At 36.4% G+C, this 16,041-nt stretch overlaps 1 protein-coding gene across 2 annotated transcripts in view; it reads right to left on the reverse strand.

Moving 5' to 3' along the window:
- Positions 1–16,041, reverse strand: part of grin2da (glutamate receptor, ionotropic, N-methyl D-aspartate 2D, a) — a 187,858-nt gene that overhangs the window by 69,041 nt on the left and 102,776 nt on the right. The window lies entirely within an intron of this gene.

Here is a 16,041-nt window from a genome sequence, read left to right on the forward strand (position 1 = left end):
TTCTCACTCACGGAATCCGACTCTGAATTTCACGGTCCAATTTTCCAGCAGAACCTTAAAAGCCTGGTTTAATGACCAACAGAGCATAACAAAAGTTCGTTCAGCTTTATTCCGAACTGAATAAAGTAATATATATTCATCGATATGGCGGCTGTACAGCGTATGTCTGGGGTGGGAGGGTGACATGCTCCACACCTGTTACATCCACGGTTTTCAGCATAGAACATAAATGTGCTACTTCAGCTCTCCGTTTCAATGAAATAAAAATATATTACAAATAACATTTCCCAAACAGGAAATAAAATACACTTTTCAACTCACCAAGTCCAGATCTTTGACACACATACTGTCCCGAACGCAGTCAGGTTAAAACAAAACAAAAGAAAAGTAACTCCTCCAAAAATGGAAAAACTCTTTTAGACAGCAGGTAGACTCTTTGATTGTCGATTTTTTTTATTTTTCCCCTCTTTCACAGTACAACTCTGTTAACTTCTTTTTCCCTGCTTCTTCGTTTTTATCTGCTTCTGGCGCCAGAGAACCCGGTTGGCTGGAGCTAGTCACATGGGCTACAATCAATGTGACCCTTCAGAATAAGAGATTTTACTTACACTTAACAGTCTTAATTTCTGACAAAATAAAACTGTTTTATATGTTTTTTTATAACTAAATAAAACATAATAATATAAAATACAACCTTGCGAATGTTTCAATAATTTTTTTTTGTATGTTTAGCTATTTTTAGACCTATTTATTCTCAATGTATTTATTTATTGTCTATTTATCCATTTTATAGTTATTTTTATGAAAAAGCTTATATTTTGTGAGGGCTATGTTAACCAGGGTTACACTTGCATTTTAAGTGAGAAGATTAAAATTGATTGAACATCATAAATAGAAATGGTTGATATACTGATTTTGTTTTTGCCCTCTCTTTAAAACAATAAATAAATAAATGTTCTTTTGTTCTTTCTATGAACTGAGAGGCTTTCATTTTTACTCTGTTGAAAATGTATTCCATTTTCATACAAAACCCAATTATCAAGATTCATCTAGAAGCATTTAATTGTCAATAAACTAATTTAATTTAATTTAATTATGTTAATCTGCTTCTAGAATTCTGTTATCAGAAACATGTAATTGCAAATAACATGTTTGCAATTGCATGTTTGCAAACATGTAATGTCAAACATGCAATTGTTTACATGTTTGCAAACAATTACAAACATGGAATTGTGCAATTATTTCTTAATTGCACAGAAATAATTGCACATTATTATTTCTGTGCAATTTAGGAAAATAAACTATGTGTTGTGACATGTTCTCTTACAAATTTAAATTTCTCTCCATCGTCTAACTCTGTGTTTTGAGGGGTTGTCAAGACGATGTGCAAAGCTCGACATTACATGTGTTTACTAATGCCTGCCATGGCTGAGGCTCAACTGAAACAAAGCTGCAGAGCCTGAGCTTGTTTGACTAGAGGAGAGTACGAGCAGGAAGGTGCACAAATAAGATGGTTAGGAGACAGAATAAGAAGAAATATGTGCCAATTTTAAGTATCAGCAAAACTGCAATGAAAAAAAGAAAGATGTGTCTGAATCTGATCATGTTCTTTCTATATAAATACATTTGCACAAATATCACTTTTAAAAAAATTGTATTTAGGAGGCCAACTCACTACCAGGATGTGGTGAGCTGACAGCTCTCCTCCCTTCTCCACCGAGGTGTCCAAGAAATGTGAAGGCAGATCAGATGGACTGATAACAAAGTCGATAATTGAACTGCGGCCCAAAGGGATCCTGGTGGCTAGAGGATACCCTTGTGCTTAAACGTGGGGTTTGTTAGGAACTATCCATGATTAAGACAGAAATACAATAATAAAACAATTCTTGGGTTCATATCAGAGGATGGGGAAACTTTCTCCCAACAGCATCCCTCCTGGTCTCACTGTCACTGCCAACATGAGCATATAAGTCCCCAGCAGAACCAGGGAGTCTCAGTGAGGAGTGCTCTCCAGGACTCCCTCCAGAGACTCCAAAAAAGGTGCTTAATCTGAACATCTGTTAGATGCATAAGAATAAATTATGTTCAGAACTGAGTGCCTCACGCATAAGAGAAGGGATGCTACACTCTCGTGCACCAGACAGTGCAGCATACAGGCACGGAGATGGGTGGCCATTCCTGTCTGGCACCTGTCAACAGAGGCAACTCCAGAGTGAAAGAGTGACCAACCCTCTCAAGGAGACTGGCTAAGGAGACAGAGAATTCTAATGCAATAAGTTTAATCTGCGCAGTAATGTAATAGGTTTTAAAATACTGAACAGTATTACAAATGTCTAACAAGCAAGGTAAGATTATTCATAAAGCGCCATTCATACACAAGGCAATTCAAAGTACAGAGATTGAGAAGAAAAAGAGTAACCATCCAAGGAAAGCATAGCTATGAGAGAAAAAAACAAAGGATAGAGCAAGAGGAGGACAAAGGCAGGAAGCCTAAGGGATAAGAAGAAAGGAAAGAAAAGCTCAAAGTTAAGAGAGAATGAGAAATACAGACAGAAAACAAGAAGTAATGGAGAGACAAGGCGACTAAACAGACAAATAATAAGGCAGACAAAGGTGGAAAAGAAGAAAAGGAGTGAGTGGGAGGAACTGGAGTAATAGCTGAGGGAGAGAAGCAGCTATTTAAACATAAAATAGCGTCGGGAAGAATTTAAGGTGCCTTTTACATTCCCATTTTCATGATTAGAAGCAGGAATGGCAGTTCTTATGTTAGACTCCGGCACAAACCAGCAACCGCACATTCACCCCAGCACTTCACTTCCATCATCATACCGATGTGGCTGCCTTTATTAGCGCTGATGGGACAGGTCGCAGCGAGGATATCAGGGGAGTGTCTTCATGTGCCGGAGTGCATCTGCATGCGCTCCACAAAGCCGACGGCTCCCACGGTGGTGGCAGAGGAAGTCACAGAGCCAGAGGAGATCCTTTCATACCTACTGACAACGAGTAATTTACCATGAAGCAAATGTGACAAGTCAACTGCATATCAGCAGCACCTATTCTGTGTTCTTCACCTGCGGGGATCAGGTGAACATTTGCAGGCTCCCACACTGATTAAATAAGGTCTCACGTAATGCGATTGTTTTCCGGCTTCTTGTGGAGAACGTGCCTTCTTGTTGGCCTTTCACCACAGGGAGGTGACTGCTAGCTGCAAGCTGAGTTGGTCATCCGCATTTTATGATATGCTCATAGTTCATAAAAGTAAAACATGTCAAGTGAGAAAACGAAAAAAAAAAGTGTTATGCTGTGAACTGTCTGAAATGCAGTCTTTTAGATTTAGGTTGGTTTGGAAAGCTTTTTCCCCTTAGTATGTGAAGTCATTATTTATTGACTTGAAATTTTAAGAGCAAAAAGAAGTAAAGAAGGTGTGATGGTGTAAAATTTGTTGTTGAATTAAGTGCGAATAAAAACATTTTGGGAATCATTTGTTTAGCTAACATCAAAGTACCTTTATGCTTGGAGGATTGGAAAGAAACAGGTGAAGCTGATTAACAGAGATAGTTCACATAAAAAGAAACTATATTGTGCATTTTTCCTCCTATCTGGAGGATTCTGATGAAACAACAACTGCTGCATCTTAGGACCCAAGCAGTAGACGGACATGCCTGAGACATCTATGTGACTCTTCTGGGGTTGCAGTGTCTTTCTCCCAACTTGTGCCCAGGGTGTCATTGGTAGAGAACTTCTGAGTTGCTTAAAGGCTGGTGGCAGTGTCCACTACTTCCAATACTGCACTGGATTTTAAGTGGCATGCGTACTACAGCATCAGGATAAGAGTTTCACAGGAGAATGGAGGTTGCAACGCCACAAGTACAATCAGTTGGATTCAGACACATTGCAGTTTCTAGTTTGTGAGTGAATGTGCTGCATGTGTACATGGAGCTGCAAATAATCAGTTTTGTTATCCAAAGGATGGGAATTAGCAAGAGAATTTCAGAGTTGCTTACACAAACAAATCCAGACAGGCAGTCAGAAGGCAGAGTAGATAAGATAACAAAAAGACTCAATGAGGGAGCAGAAAACCTTCTCAGAAAGATGAACCAGAGAACTGGAACAAGAAATAACTGAACTGAAAACAGCCTAGTGAGAGACCAGAAGATGGACATAATTTAGGGAATACTAAGCCAAGGAACAGAAAACAGAAGCTGAATGAAAACAAACATTGAATTAATGTCACAAAGCAACCAGCAGAACATATCTTAATAAAGAAATGATTTGAAATACAAACCAAAAAGGTGATAAAGAAACTAAGATACACAAATATCAGGAAATTATAAAGTTGATAGAATATTGTACACAAAAGGAAGCGAGCTAAATAAAAATAGAAAGAAAAAAAAGATGCTGAAGTTTGCAATGAGTGCCTGGGCTGCAAACTCCACACCATGCACTCTCACTCACTCGCCTGCCCCAATCAGCTGGTGTCCATAACACTTATAGGAAATGATCTGGTAGCTCCCATACATCATCTAAGGTTATGTCTGTCTTTACAAAACTGCTTAAAACCTACAAAGACAAAATATTGATAATTATAATGTGCAGCTGTTAAATTGATCTACTCTGTAGTTATTATGCATCATTGCATTTTTGATGCAAACACATTTTCCAACTCTCCTGTTTGTCTTTTCTTTACGTCCAGCTATGCTGCACCTTATCTCCTTCTCTTTTTCCTACATTGTGTTCCCGTCCTCTGTCCTCTCATCCTGCTTGCCAGCAGACCCTACACTTCCAAATCCAATTATCATAGTTTGAATCCAAGATGATGCATCAGAAGTCTTTGAGGCCACTTTTCCAAGAAGGGGTAGAGTGGGAGAGAAAGATGGGCAGGGAAGAAGAGCAGACATGGAATGTGATTGGGCAGTATTAGGAGTGAGGGAGAAAAAAATGAGTAACCAATGAGTGAGATAGAGAAACTTCAAAGACGGGGGAAGATTTACACAGTTATCATTTTTACACTTTAAAAAAACAAAACAAAGACGAGTTATCGCAATGTTTTTTAAGTTTCTTAAATTACAATGATGCTTTATATTGTGTAAAAACATTCCTCTTTGTAGAATAAGTTCCTAAGATAAAGAGGAAGATGACTATCATGGCTAATGTATGCTCCCTTAGGGTGATATCATCAAATCTTTTTAATATTTCATCTCATTCACTGGGAATTTATTGATGAAAAATATGAGTCCAGTTCTTAATAGCATAACATTAATAAAAACTTAATTTTTTGTAATTAAGCTTTGAATTTGTCTAGATATTCTGCTGCGGGCATAATTGTGCACAGTTCATGTTTTTTAACCATAGGTGACATGGATTTGAATTCAAACCAGACATGTTAAAAAACGAATGGAAATGTAAAGATTCTGTACAGGAAAAAAATAAAAAAATGTGGCTCTTGAAACCTTGAATGTGTTGATGTTTCTAAAACAGTATGTAGACTAAAAGGAATGCCGTTTCAGTGAGCCTCCGGATTTGTGACCATCATGACCACGAATAAGGAAAAGTAATGAAAGACTTTTTTCAACTCATATAAAAATGCTCTTGAAAATAATGGCAATGAATCCTTTTTATGTAAATTGAGGCTCATTTGTCCAGTAATTAATAATTCCTGGCAATTCTATTTGAAAAGGTCTCGACTGGGTTTGAGAAAAATGTATAAGTGTATGATGGGTGGCTCGTTTTAGCCTGGCGTGAGTGGAGTTTTTCTCTGTGAATGCCCCTTTAAGACCTGAAGCTTGACCTTTTCTGATTTGGTAAATGATGGGGATTACTAAGGACATAGTTGTAGAAGTTTCAACCAGTTTTTCATTGGACTTTGACGGTTGTTTGACTAAATTTCACTGACCATTGTCAGAGAACATAGCGTAAAATTCAGCACCAATCTTTCAGTGAAAGGTGCTAAAATGATGAGCTACAGGAACTGTGGGGTGGGAATATTTCAAACACGATACTCTCACACACATTCTTAATTTTTTAAAGCACACAAATTGTACAATAAGATGCCATATTTATGATTGGTCACAAAATGAAAAAAATCAATTGCAATAATCCAAACCAAAGTTTGAAACATCTATAGAAAGCCTATTGTTCAGGCCTGCTTGAAAAGCTCAAAAGAATGTTGAGTTTGAAGCCAACAAAGTAAACAACAACTAAAATAAAGGGTAGAGAAAAAAGGCTTTCTCATAGAAATGCATCTTTAAAATCAGAGTTGACAGACAAGAGGGGGCAGTTGAGTGATACATGTGAAAAAATGGAAGTACATAACTTATAAAAAGCTGTCTGTCACATTAAGACTGGAAACCATCAGGTGCATACGTCTAGATTTAGAGCAGACACTTTACATGGAACAGAAAAGACTGAATGGCTACAAAACCTTCAAATAAATTTTGCCAACTTGATAGAAGATTTGAAACTGAAGAACAAAAAAGATATAAACACTTTCCCATATGTGTTTTTATTTAAGCTGACTGATTTCCTTACACCGTAATTTAACAAATGGATATACAGATAATATTTCAAGGCATTTAGGTGAAGAAGCTTGAAGCTGAATCTGTAGGAGGAATTCATGAAACATTCAAGTGATTTTTAAAAAAGACAAAACCTCTTGATAAACCTTCTGGTGTTTTAGATGTCCATTTTCCTGTGCTTCAATGTCCAGAAGAAGACCATTATTGTTTTTAGCACAGTGTGAAAAGTTGAATCTCAATAACCCTAACTCTGCCTCGTATTTACATGCAGGAGGTTTTGTGTTGCACTGTGCAGCGGTAAACTGCAAGCCAGTATTTTTGCACACAGAGTATAATATGAAGGTGGTTATAGAGAGCCTAGCAGAGTGGAAAAAGGACCACTGATAATGAGCATAGACTATGAGTGGCTTAAAAACATGCTGCATGAACGAGATTAACAAAAGTTCATGGATATCATTTTCCAACTGAACAAAAGAAACCAAATAGATGGGCTGCAATTCATCAAGGTGACTAGAGCCCAGAAGCAGAAATTTTAATTTAAAAGAACTCAGTGTTTCTACTTGGTCTAAATTTGGGTACATTTTAAAACATTTTGTTGGTTTATACTGTTGTTGAAGCAAAAATATTAAAAATGTAACGTGTCTGTGTCATGGACAAATTATGCTCATGCAGCTCTGGTTAACACAAGCTTTTCATAGTTATTTTTAACTATTAATTTTTTTTAAAGCGCAAATAAAGGAAACAGAGTGGAAATTAATGGAACTGATTTAGTGCAAGGTGCACATAAATGTGTCAAACATCTCCCCTTCTACAATGCAATGAGTTGTTATTGGTTTTTGTTCAAATCTTAACAGATACACAGAAACTGCCTGAATGTTAAAGTCCATAATCCAAACATTCTCTGATGAGTTGTCAGAATCTCTGCTGAGACTAACATCATTTATTTATGCTGAAATTCACATATTATTCTCTGATTCCAATGATAAGAGAGCATTTACAGTGTGTGTAACAGCAATGTAATGTAGCCGCAAAACAGGCAAAAAAAGAAAGAAAAACATATCTGAGCTAGAGGAGGAAGCCCTAAGTATTTTTGTGTGCAATTTTATGAAAGATTCTCATCAATAAAATTACATACAATGTTTGTGCACATAAAAGCTTAAAAGCAAAAGTAAAAACAGTATGACGTAATTTAGTTGCTGATATGAGTTTCCTGAAATTATACAATTTAGTTTCAGCTAAATTAGCTAAAATATGTTTCACCAGTCCACTCCAGTTATCTCTTTTTTATTGCTTTATTTTCTATTTCATGTCTGTCCATTTATTTCCTTAAACCACACTTATTTTTTCTGTTTCCAAGTCAAATTTCTTTAAAATAAATTTTTACTGTACTGTTTTGTTTTGTTTTTTTTACTTCTGAGTGAATACTTTCCTTACATCGCACTTATCCCTGCATGTCTTACATAAAGGAATGCACAGACCATTCTACTCCATGTTGCTGTATCTTATTGTTTTGATTCTTTATCTGACATTCAGCTAACATATCCCCATTTTACATATTCTCATACAATACACCGCATGATTATCTGTCGAAAAGGATTAAATCCTTCCAAACTCATTTTCAAACCTTCTTGACTTTGGAGTGGTTGAATGAAGTCCCTCTATTGGTTCCGTTTAAGAATAACTGGGGATTTTACCTGGTTTAATCTGATGAGACTCTCAATTTGTCAAGAGACTATCATGTGGTAAAAGGGAGCTAACACTCAGGTGCTGAGGTAAAATGACATCTACAAATTTAAAAAGTGTGACAGACCCAGCTGTGTGGAGTTTCAAGGCTCATCAGATACAAAGAATCTTACTAAGCATAACGGAGACAGTATGTCACAACTTACCGAATATTTATGCCAATTATTACTTTTTTGCACATTTGCAGAATAGGTAAAACAAACTCTCAATTTATGCAATAACTCATTCCCTAAATCTAATTGTAGACTGAAAATCATTAATTTATTTCTTAAAAAGCTCCAAATGACCAATTAAAATGTTAAATAGATAAGTAACAACAGAAAACAATGTTGAAGGGATTTCAAAGCACAAAGTTTGTGTTCTGAACAAAAATTACAATTATTTCTGGCTGGCAATGAATGTTCGTGGGTGCTGCTTTACAAATTCATTCTCTTTCTTATAAACAAACGACAAAATCAAGGTGAGAAAATATAGGAAGGACGCACAAAGACTCAACCCATTGCCCACCTATGAAGCATATATTTTTAGATTTAAAGAGAAATAACACACATTCATCCTCACCAGGTATGGAGGTGGATTTAAAATTTTAAATCCTAGCAAAGACATACTATAAACATTTAGACTCATAATATTTCCCAGAGAGGTTACAATATAAGGTATGTTGCACGACTGAAGAAAAAGTCTCACATACCATTCTGAATAACATTTCTTTTGTTTCATTCTTGGTATAAATTATTGTAAACTCTTCTCACACACTAACATTTCCAGTACACTGGAAAGACTATTTATTCATGATCACTGAAGCCCAGACAGATCACCGTTCACTCTCAGGTCAGACACAAGATGCCAGGGTCGGAATGGGATGTGTGAAAATGCAGGATCGTTGTTGACTCATACCAGGACTTTTCAATATCAGTCTTCAAGGGCCAGTGTGCTGCAAATTTCAGATGTGTCCCTGGTACAGCAGAAAGGTAACGGCATTCCACACTGGGGATTGACTAATGTACAAAAGCATTTCTCTGTTAGGCTTATTTAAACTGTGGAACCATGTATCTTTGACCAGATGACAGCAGAGTGGTCAGGGTCAAAGACAATGTTTTTAGCTAATCTCAACAAAATATTTGAAATGGGTGGTCCTCAATCTTGGAGCTAATTTTCACTTGATGGAAATATTAAAGAATTTTTAACAGGAAACTTTTTTCATATCAGTTTTGCAGAACTGCAAAACACTGAGGAATAAAACACAACAAGAATGTCTTTACTTGCTCAAAAGCACCTCAGCTGTCGAAGGGAAATATTTTGTTTCTTTTGATCAGTGATGCTTTTTCAATAAAGAACATGGTCAATCATAACTCCTAAATATTTACACTATAGTACAATGAGGATTTGATTATGAATCCTGTCTTTCTATGTGTTGTACAGGTAAACATGCATGATTGTCCTAATGATATTTATTGCTACCTTCTAAAGAACTGGTGACTTAGTCAGTTTCGGCTTGACTCTCCTTTAAACTGTAGTTTTTAATTGATACAGTTCCAGATATGTAAATGTCTGGAACTGCAACAGACATTTACATATCAAATGGGTAAAAGTCTTGTACTTGTATTTTGCTTTATCAAGCCAGTGCACCCCAAACCGCTTCCCACTACATTCAGTCATTCACCCATTCACACACGGATGACAAATGGAGTCAGGATTTGAACCAGGAACCCACCAATTACAGTACAAACTCAGCACCATCACACAAAGTTGTGATGGCCCTGTAAGAAAAGCTTATTACCTGAAAGTTTAATCAATTTTCTGATGCTACTCACAAAAATGAATGATTCTTTTGAATATTTGTCAAAAAATAAATAATGCTTTAGCATTTCTTCATATGGAACATCTTGGTCTCAAAGGAACAGAAGTGTTACTTCAATCTTCCAAAAACCTCTGTAGCAGGATAATCCACTTCTCAGCCTTTAATCTTTCTGTTCGGTGTTTGTAGATTACAGAAACAATCGGGCAGAGGTCGAAACGCAGATTTTGCTGTTATTTTAGAATCAAGTGACATTTAGGTTTTCTTTTGTTAATAGCAGCATGAAAATTGTTTGGCACTTGATTTTTATGTATTTATAGTCTTCAATCAGCATAGATGATATTTAGATAATGTTAACTATCTCGCAACAGAAAGGAAAAACAATGTATTTACAATAAAGATAATATAAATGTCAAGTTTCCAGTCACTATTTACAAAACATTTATAACTTTAGTTGTTCTGGCTATAGGCACTAGGATATTAGATTTTCCCATTGTGTTTTAGTGAGTTCCAGTGAGCTGCAGATTGTTCTTTTGCACATATTTTAAATGCCATATTCTGACTGCTCTCTGTGGTTTGTCATGCATTCATTTATCTAATTGCACAAGTTTGCATTCTGGCTCACTGCCGTTGGTTGTAATTGTATAGCTTGAAGTTGCAAAATGATTTCCGAGTAGACAGCCACATCACCACCACCGTTATCTCTGCCTCTGTCTCCTGTCATCTCTGTCTTCCATTTACTCCCTCACTTCCCTCATCCATCCTTCCCCTCGACACGTCTCGAGCTCTGCCTGCCAAACTTGCATGACACACATTTCCTGCCTTTCAAGTCCTCTCACACATCTCTTTTTTTCCCTGTGTGTGCACGTCCTGATATTTGTGCAGCCTTCTGTGCAGATTGTACTGCGGAGACTTTCTGGCTTCTTGGTGAATGATTAGGGTCACGAGGCTGTGACAGTGATGCTTTTTTTCTTAAATACACATTGGTTTTAGCTGTTAGCACACACAAAAAGCCAACAGACTCGTCGATACAGACTTTTAGGAAGGACAACAGCGAAATGTGTGAAGGTTGTTTTCAAACGCCTCTCATTAAAAGATAAAGCGCAATGTTGATGAGGCTGTTTAACCACACTTTGCATCCTCGTGCAAATGATTTATGAGGTATGGTGTGAAACTATGTGTGGAGAAGCAACGATTTAAACTCTGATCTCATTACTTTTGAAACTAAGTTAATAAATCTCTATAATAACATCAGCTTTAAATGAATTTAGTTTTAAGTGGTTTCATATTTTCATAGTAATTTATTATACTTAATTTTATTTATTGTGCTTTGCTTCCAAGCCACCTCAGCCAACTGTCAGGGGGGGGTTGTTGTGAATAAAAACACTATTGTTCAGTAGTCAGCAAGAGTAATGGTTGCTTTCATTTAATGTTGGTTTCTTTAAAACAAAATACAGAAACATTTATATATATATATATATATATATATATATATATATATATATATATATATATATAGAAAAGCTTCACAGCAGATATAACTGCTCAGTATGTGAACTCGGACAGTAGACTTTGATCTTTTAAAAAGGGAAGCACAAGTAAAGATTTAGAGTTCGAAAGTTAAATATGTTTTATCTGTCTGTCCTCCTAAAGATGATTACACATATTCTCCTTTCTCACAGACTGCAGCAGAAGAGGAACTGTTACTAAAGAGTTGTGAGAATAGCCCCCAAATGACATAAGGAGGTTTTATCAGGCAAATGCCAGAAGATCCTACAGTGAATCAATACAGTAAGTGAATGTCACAAAAGTCAAAAGGATGCCAATGAAAGAAAGTAACTCCAGTCTTTGAGATTACTGGAGGTCATGTGGGTTTGCAAAAGGGACAGGTTTTTGTGCCATGAAACTATCATCCATATAAGATTTAGCATGGTAGTTAAGGGCACCTGCACAACAGGTGAAGGTTCTTGTCACCCAACATAGACCAAACCAGAGAGGTAATTGTACATTTGGAGCCAAGCAGTAAAGAATGCTGTAAAATCCATACCGGCTTTCCAAACACTGGTATGGAAATGTTGTTTCATTACAACATGAAACAGAATGAACCTGTTTATTTAGTAATGTAGATATATCACTTGTCTAGCTTTGGGCAATAAAAAGGCTGAGCCCTCTTAGCCAAATGTCTTGAGATTAAATAAAAATTTTAATTCGAATTTAATATAAAAATTTGATGAATTATCAATACGAGTCATAATCCGGTTAAGACATAGCTGACAGTCACCTTTATTTCTTATACTAAAACATATTAAAACCAGTCTTCCACCAGCCCTGAACCGGAACCGCTTTGTTTATCAAGTGATGCTATCCTTACCAATCAACCCAGCCAGGAAAGACTGGTAATCATATCTCCTCCACTTTTACATTCAACACCAGCTTCATGCATGACTGTGTTTTGACTCCACAACTATAATCACAGCACACTCACAAATGCACTGCTTGCCATCCCAGTAACACCATCATAACCATAACCATCACCCTCACACTCACCGACTCATTTCAGAAGACAATAAGAAAACCCATAAAGCTGAGACACACGGACTGGGCACATGGTGGACAGATAGTAACTGGGCTCTCAACACCGGGGAAAGCAAATAACTAATTTTGAAGCTAAGGGGAAGTGGTGCTGAACCATATTTCCACCAATAGTGATTGTGTAGAGAGAGTAAACGACCAGACTCAGATGGACACACAACAAAATTGATGGGGTGAAGAAGACAGAGAGAGCAGTGCCTGCATTTCGGACTTGTGATGAAAAACGACATGTGGGAAAAACTGCTGCATGTTTTCTAGCTGGAAATTCATACTCTATTTTGAATTTGCATGAACCAAAGATGACAATATCAAGGTTTATTGTACACTCTGTAAAAGACAAAGTGCTGTCTGGTTTAAACAAAAATTACAAATTAAATGAAGCATTTAGAGATTTACTGTCTACAAGTGCCAGTTGTCCAAGTATGAGTTCTCGTAGGTTCAAGAATGCCGTTTTTTTCCAAAAGTGGTTTTAGTTTTAAATGCAGCTAATTTTCTCTTTATTTAGTATTTTATACTAAATAAAAAATGGTGTCAGTCATAGACAGCTAATACCAACATAAACAGCTTCCTATCTATATTTTCAATATATCTGATTATCAAACATAGTGAAGGGGTTGGTTGTTTTGCTAAACTGAAAGGAACTTTTCTGTTTTTCTTTCTAATTCCTGTGATGCTTGAGTTATTTAAAGACCTTAGAATGAAGGATTTATTTGAGGCCCTTCAAGATTTGTTTGAGCATGCTTGCTATGGAACAGTATTCATGGTGATCAGTTGTGTTGTTTTTATGTTTTATGATATGCATGCAGTAGCAGGTTGATCTGTGAAACATATTTTAGTTTTTATGTGTGAGTATGCAATCTTGCTGTATGCAAAACATTCAAAAACATGAGAGTATTCAAAGTACAGTAACTTCCTAGAATGCATGCATCCAATAAACTGTGGAAAAAAACAAAACAAAACAAAAAAAAAAAACAGTTAATGCAGCATTTCTTTGAAGCTGAAAATCTCAAACTTTCCGATGACAGATTTTGATTTTACTGAGTCTGGTGATGATGACAAAAACCGTTGAAATGCTACTTGATTCAACATTTCTGGCTCATGAAACAGAAAGCCTCGGCTGCAATTTCACACTTGAGGGGAGCAAAGCTTTTGTCACATTTCTATTATCTCTGATCAGTGGATTGATGAATAAGAGATCATGTAGGAGAGCCAACCTTTTCTATGAAGTGCTCAGATTATGGAGATAGATACAGTTCCAAGTGGATACTGCCATAAGATCTTGTGATACTTCTCATCTGTCCAGGTGCCATGAGCTTTTAGGGGACTTAGGCATGGAGTTGTGCGCTGTTACCTGAACCATCATTACATCTGTTTGAGACTCATTTCACTGCAAGAAAGAAGGTAGTTTTTGAGCTGTGTTGTCATATTGAGTTACCTAAAGAAGACATTTCGTCTGATTGGCTGACAACCCTCAATTACAAAGGAAACCACACATGCTGCAATAAATGCACAAACCTGGACTGGATTACCCTACTATGACTGCAGGTTCTTAAAGGCACAATTTGCGGATTATAAAACCTTTACTTCATTTGAGAAAACAAAACATGGCCATTCATAGTTTCTCTAAAAATATTAAGAAAATTTCCCCCTTTTCCTGTAAACTCTACTTTGTATTTCTCATCATCTTGTATGCTTATTACATGCTTACAGCTGCAGTTACAAGTAAAGAGAAACAGTAAACTGCAGAGAGACTGTCGGTTCATTCACAAACACTTCAAACTGGGACTGAGATAGTTTCTGGCAGTCGAGTTGTGATTTCCGAAAGGGCTAAGATGACATAAGAGTGTTTAAGAGAGCATGCTATTGTTAGGTTTCCAGGCCACCAGCTTTAGGTAACGATCAAACTGCAGAGATGTCAAATCTAAAGAGTAAGCCAGTTTAGGTTTCATTAGCCATGAGAGTGATGTAGCCAATGATTTATGAATATGACCAGGGGCAGCAGGGGCTCATGTGCAGCCATATTGCAAAGCTGTTTTGCGAACACAATATATTTTTATTTATTTTTTTATTCAGACAAAGTGAGAAATTGTTTGTGTCCTAAATTCTTACATATTTACATATGAATGTAGCTTCACAATTGTACCAGCTTCAACTTCACTTTTGTCAAAACAGAAACATTTGAGAGAAAGGGTGCATCACTTGAGAATAAAATCCTCCATGTATTACAAGTGTCATTCATGCAGCAGTACGGGGGACTATCTCTGCTTTTCAACAAGACTGCCTTGAGCCACAATACCTGTCAGCATGACAGACAACCCTGTCGCTGATTGAGAGAATATAAAAGCAAGGCTGTGATGGGCATAGAACGTTTCACCGATTTCTGAAGTGAAACTGCTAACTTTATAAAAAAGAACAGGAATGCAACCTGTGGTGTCTATTCATCTGGCTTCTGAAATCTTGTTTGTGTTTGAAAAATGCTATGCCGTCATCACTCTACTGTCTCTGAAAAATTCATTTTTTGTAAGTGTTGTTGGTTTCGTGTTCCAGATCAGAAATAACACTCTGAATAAAGAATTACATTTCAGAAAACAAGTTAGGCCTCAGCCTCAGGAATTGCACTTAAAAAAAAAAAGAAAAAAAAAAGTTCCTCATAAATATATACATTTTAGTACATTTTGGAATATTCCACCACTCAATTCTCTAACAGTGGCATTTGTACATTTGAATTCAAATCTCCAGAGTCAGAGTGGCAGCAGGTTAACAGACAGCTCCTGTAACGCCGTCAGCTGAAAACAGGAAAATCGGACTCCTCCAAACTGTTCCCTGAGGGCATTGGGCCAGAGAGCAGCAGCCAATCAAGCATGCAGTTAAAACCTGGAACATGTCCCTTCCTCATATCTGCATTCCCTCTGGACAGGAACATTAAATTCTCTAAAATGTGAATGTTTGAAAGTCTCAGAGATTGTGCAGAAGTTTGCATCACCTAAATAAATAAAAATGAAAAGCTTGTATTGCATCTTTGTTTTATGTATTTTATTTTTCCCTTTGGAAATTAAAATTTGAAAATAGCTTTTTTAGTTAACGTGGTTATTTGTAATAATAAAACCGGTATTAATAGTGTTCCCTGTTTAATATATTTTGTTTGTAGTTTAAACAGAAAACCAAAAACACATCTATTGTTGACTCTGAATGAATAAGGTGTTTAAAAAAAACGACTTCCCAGGATGATTTCTGCCAGCAGCTTATTTCTAAATAATAGATTTATAGTTGTTTTTTTGTTTTTTTTTCTGGTTGCAGCAAAGAACTTTTAATGTCTTGTTTTTCTCTGTTTTATTCCTTAAAATGACACTGAAAAAATTAATTCAATATTACTGGAAAACAAACAGCGGTAAA

This window comes from Poecilia reticulata, chromosome 11, assembly GCF_904066995.2.
Source record: "Poecilia reticulata chromosome 11, P_reticulata-male-v2, whole genome shotgun sequence".
NCBI classification, from domain to species: Eukaryota; Metazoa; Chordata; class Actinopteri; order Cyprinodontiformes; family Poeciliidae; genus Poecilia; species Poecilia reticulata.